Raw genomic sequence first — 6,000 nt, 5'->3', positions numbered from 1 at the left:
TTTTTAAATCGCAAAAATACACAATTTGTTGTTGAAAGAAAGTGTGAAAACAGCTTTTATCATCTGAGTTTGATCTTTATGACAGTCCCTGAATGAATCAAAAGTTATGAAAGTTTCCGTAATGAAAATTAAGCTTAAAATTGGGATATTTCTGTCTGTATTTAAAACGTCACCAGAAATAAACCGTTTGGAATAACTAGATCCTGTAAAAAATATTGATTCTGAAGGACAGGAGAGGTTGTAAACATGTAAATGGTTCAATATGTAGAGTGTGTGCAGACCCTTTTTTCCATTTTATTTAAATTTTTAAAAATTCTGCACAAAATACATTTTCTAGCCATGACTGTGCTGATTCCATAGACCTGCATTATATACACTACTGGTCAAAAGTTTTAGAACACACCAACTTTTCCAGAATTTAATTGAAAATGATGCAGTTTAATGTCTCAGTGTACTCTGAAATTAATGCACATTTGCAACATTTAAATTCTTTATTGAGCATGATAGTGTTTTGAAAGTAAAAAAAAGATTCAAAATCACATTTTATGTTGGACTAAAGGACTAAAAAAAGACACAAAATGACAAAAAAAAGACACCAAAAGACACAAAACGACTAAAAAAAGACACAAAATGACTAAAAAAAGACACAAAATGACTTACAAAGACATGAAAATAATTCAAAAATGGACAAAATAGCCCAAGACTCCATAGAGTTAAGTTGTTAACCCATTTCTTGTTCCCTGAAAAAGGCCTACTTGTATAATTCTGAAATGTACATTATTTTTCAGTTTTGGTTAAGCTTACCTTTTTTTATTTACCTCTGGCAGTTCACCACTTACCTTTGGACCCTTTCAAGCTGTTCATTTGACTTGAACTGCTTGAATTTCAATAAAAAACTGGAAAAATTGGGGTGTTCTAATACTTTTGACCGGTAGTGTATATATATTATATATTGCAGTGAAATACAAGACCACAGTGGGTAAAATGTAAGAAGAGCAAAAATAGCCCTGAAACTGGGTTAAAATATGTTTTTTGACACAAGAGATCACAGGCAGAGAAGGTTTTATAAAGGTGATTCATTTATTACCTTCCTGGTGACTTCATGTCCCGGCTGTGTGACAGTGTGTTGCAGTGACGGGGAACTGGCCTTTAACTGAAAGGGCTCAGAGCGAGTCCTGGTCCTGGTGTCAGCTCACATCAGACCAGATCAACGTCCCTGTAGTCCCACACTGAGCGCTGAACCACCTTCAACCAGCTGTGAAGAAACTGTTCTCACATAGAACATCAGATTAGAGTCCAGATGTATAGGGTTATGTATAAGGGTTAAAGTGGTGAATCTGGGAGAAAAAAGTTGCTTTTTTCCCACTTTTTTCTCGTAAATCTGCGACTTTTTTCCCGCAGATTTCCCACTTTAAATCTCTTAAATCTGCGACTTTTTTTCTTGTAGATTTGCCACTTTAATCTAGTAAATTTGCAACTTTTTTCTCGAAATATTACCTGAAGTTACCAAATATAGTTATTTGATTACAAAATATTTCTTAGTCCCATGGCAGGAAAAGTTCCAGTGTTACAGCATCAAAGTGTATAGCAAAAATAGAAAGAAGCATCAATAAAATAGCAATAAATAGTAATCAAGCAATACAAACAAGAAATATACAATTATTAACAATTTAAGCAAGAAGAAATATAAAATGAGTAACCATGTATACAATATAAACAGACTCAACATTTGAAATTACTGTCTAAAATCATTGGAACATCTCAGTTTGAATTCTGTTTTAGGGTGGACTTTATTTATGAAGCTGGTTTGGTGAATAATCCCAAACAGTGGCAGCTTGTTTGTCTTAGACTTGATTTAATGACAGCTGGTCCATGTTGCTTTATGAGGCAGCGCTCTCTTCTTTTTTCCTCCTCCTCCTCCTCCTCCTCCTCCTCCTCCTCCTCTTTTTCTCTCGGTTTCATGCACAGGCTTTAAATACAACTCTGCATCTGCATGAATCAAACTGCCACAGAGAAACCACAGAGATGTATTTCTGCTGACAGGTGAAACATGGAGACAAATCACTACACCGTCTGTCAAAACACACTGGTGCCAGTGCCAAATCATTTTGGAAATCAGCTCTGTCTCCGCTGTGTTAAAGTGTTCATGTGTTTTAGTCTTTTTGGTCATTTAGTGACTTTTTTGGGTCATTGTGGGGTTTTTTTTTGTCATTTAGTGTCTTTTTTTGGTCATTTTGTGTCTTTTTTGGTCATTTTGTGTCTTTTTTTGTCATTTTGTGTCTTTTTTTGTCATTTTGTGCCTTTTTTTGGCCATTTTGTGTCTTTTCTGGTAATTTTGTGTCTTTTTTTTGTCAATTTGTGTCTTTTTTGGTCATTTCGTTTCCTTTTTTTGTCATTTTGTTTCTTTTTAGGGCCATTTTGTGTCTTTTTTTGGTCATATTGTGTCTTTTTTTGCTTAATTTTATGTAATTTTCATTGGTCATTTTGGTCAGAGAGATGTTTTAGTTGTTGCCTGCTTCATTATTTGTCCAAAATTCGTTGTATCAACTGAGTTTGTCTGATCTGAACTGTGAGATTGTGTTCAGTGAGACAACATGCATGTTAAATTGGGGGTCGCGACTCAAAAAGGTTGAGAACTACTGCCTTACATTACAGGAGTGCAAATCAGTTAAATTGTGTATTTAGTGTCTCTGAAACACCTTTTAGAGTCGTGCTGAGTGAATCACTGTCATGAAACAGTAATTCCTCTCTGTTTTTATGAGCGGCAGCACATCCTAAAACTGTCTGATCACATTAAATGTCCCCACAAAGACACTTTAATAGCTTTAGTCACACATGCCAAAAGTCTCCACCTCTTTATATAAAAGTCAATATAATCCCAGGAAATTGCCTCGTCATGCTCTGTAAGCAAATATGACCTCTATGCAGAATTGCACCCATTATTCATAAGCCTATATCATTCAGATTTTATTTTGGCGGGTCAGTAATTAGCCAGCTGCAACGCTGATACAAATGAGATGCAAATAATAATGTTATATTCTGTCAGCTTGATTACTTGGAAAGATGCAAGCATATTTGATCCAATATATAATTTAATATTTAAACTGAACTCATTCTAACCTCTGAAATGCAATAAATGTATAGTGTAATGTGTAGTTCAGTGGTGGAAGAAGTACTCAGATATTTAAAATACTCTGTTACAAGTAAAAGTGCTGCATTGAAAATGTTACTTAAATAAAAGTATAAGTATTAAAATACTTTTGAAAATGCCAAAAGTAAAAGTACCTTTGATGCAGTAGGGCCTATTTTACAATAACATATGTTATATTGTTATATAATAAATACATCAATGTGTTTTATTGCTTTAATGATGCATCATTGCTGGTAAATGTGGAGAATTTTTCAATTTATTTATATATATGTGATGTATTAATTTGATTGCGTAGTTTCCCCTGGGGACCATTGAAGCCCTATTGATATAACAATATAATTATTAAAAAATTAAAATGTATTTTTTTGTTTGGTCAATCTGAATCTGCAAAGCTGTCAGATAAATATAGTGGAGTAGAAGTATAAAGCAACAAAAATAAGGAAATGTTCAAGTAAAGTACACGTACATTTGTACTTGAGTAAATATACTTTGCTTGATATATATATGTATATATATATATATATATATATATATATATATATACTGTGCTTATTATAACAGTGTTATTTGTATGAATGATGACATTGACAAACACCAGATTTGACTTTTAAATTCTGAGGCATTAATGGAAATGAGCTTGTGATGCTGTTAAAGTCCTTTACTGTGTCCTCCATCTTTCTTGGTTGTGGGGACACATTGCTCTGCGTCCCCAGGATTCATGTAGACAGGAACACCTTGTCAGCCCTCAGTTTGTGACGCACACTGGGTCCCTATGTGTGTCGCCTCAAAATAGAAAAATCTGTGTGGAGGAAAATGTTTTTAGTTTTTATTTACTCTCTGTCACATTATGATGCATTCATTCAGTCATATAAAAAATAAATCAAATACCAGCAGAATGCCTCATATATTCATGATCTGGAGTAGTTGAACTACGTGGTATTATGTGTGAGCATTAAACAAATGTCACAACATTAAATAAATACAGAGACAGTGAAGCATTTTACATAATAAAGCTGCACCATATTCAACACCTTAAGCCAGCTGTTCTCAACCTTGGGGTCGGGACCCCAATTGGGGTCGCGAGATGATTTCTGGGGGTCGCCAAATCATTTTGGAAGTCAGCTCTGTCTCCACTGTGTTAAAGTGTTCATGTGTTAATGTGTTTTAGTCTTTTTGGTCACTTAATGTCTTTTTTTGGTCATTTTGTGTTTTTTTTTGGTCATTTGTATCTTTTTTTAGTCATTTTGTGTCTTTTCTGGTAATTTTGTTTCCTTTTTTTTGTCATTTTGTTTCCCTTTTTTTGGTCATTTTGTGTGTTTTTTGGTCAATTTGTGTCTTTTCTGGTCATTTTGTGTCTTTTTGGTCATTTTCTGTCTTTTTTTGGTCATTTTTTTTTCTTTTTTTGGTTATTTTGTTTCTTTTTTTAGTCATTTTGTGTCTTTTCTGGTCATTTTGTGTCTTTTTGGTCATTTTGTGGTCAATTTGTGTCTTTTTTGGTCATTTTGTTTCCTTTTTTTGGTCATTTTGTATCTTTTTTTGGTTATTTTGTGTCTTTTCTGGTCATTTTGTGGTCAATTTGTGTCTTTTTTGGTCATTTTGTGTCTTTTTGGTCATTTTTTTTTCTTTTTTTGGTTATTTTGTTTCTTTTTTTAGTCATTTTGTGTCTTTTCTGGTCATTTTGTGTCTTTTTGGTCATTTTGTGGTCAATTTGTGTCTTTTTTGGTCATTTTGTTTCCTTTTTTTGGTCATTTTGTATCTTTTTTTGGTTATTTTGTGTCTTTTTTTGGTCAATTTGTGTCTTTTCTGGTCATTTTGTGGTCAATTTGTGTCTTTTTTGGTCATTTTGTGTCTTTTTGGTCATTTTGTGTCTTTTTTTTCTTTTTTTGTTCATTTTGTGTCTTTTTTGGTCATTTTTTTGGTTATTTTGTGTCTTTTTTGGTCATTTTGTGTCTTTTTTTGGTCATTTTGTTTCTTTTTTGGGTGATCTGAACTGTGCGCGTGAGATTGTGTTCAGTGAGTGGGGGTCGCGGACAACATGCATGTTAAATTGGGGGTCGCGACTCAAAAAGGTTGAGAACTACTGCCTTAAGCCAGGTCTTCCACCCTGTGAACCCCAACACGTCCTTTCAGGGTTTTTTTTTATTTGTGCCCTTTTTACATTTTACTCACTGTGGCCTTGTGTTTCACTGCAATATATAAAATATATATAAGTCCTACAGCTCTATGGAATCAGCACCATTATACATAAATCATAATATAAGGAATAAAGGGCAAGTTGAACGACGTTTTCAAATAAGACATGTAGAAAAAAAGTAATTCTAAGCTTCGTTTTTGTTGCTCTGTCAAAGAAAATATATACGTTTGAATATAAAGACACCAAGGCTGCAGCTTCCACCATCACTGGCACAGATTAATGATGTGTATGTAGTTCATTAGGGAGTGGTGATGGAGCGGAATTGGTGGTGGTCTCCGGAGGAAAGGATGTAGGTCAGTGGTCTTTAACTCCTCCATTTAGCTCTCAGAGACTTTCTCCTCCCGTCAAATACTAAAGAACTTCAGAGGTTATTTGCAGAAATGTGCTTATGATAAATGTCTCCGTGCATGTCTCTACCTGGACTCTGTGTAACTCAACACAGGGTGTTAACATTATTTCGACATGTAATCCCAACTGAGTCTTCTTACACAGGATAAATTCAGGAGTTGGGTAGAAATCACACTTGTCATGCTGCATTTGGATCAGTGTGAAAGCTGCTCTGCATCGTTTGAGTCTTTGAGGTTAAAGCTGCCTTGGTACACATTGAGTTAGTGTGTTACATAATATTCCATGTGCTGATGTGGGTCAAACATAA

This window comes from Centropristis striata, chromosome 15, assembly GCF_030273125.1.
Source record: "Centropristis striata isolate RG_2023a ecotype Rhode Island chromosome 15, C.striata_1.0, whole genome shotgun sequence".
In the NCBI taxonomy this organism is placed as follows: Eukaryota; Metazoa; Chordata; class Actinopteri; order Perciformes; family Serranidae; genus Centropristis; species Centropristis striata.
The sequence above is the reverse complement of the archived record's forward strand: the minus strand, read 5'-3'. Positions refer to the sequence as shown.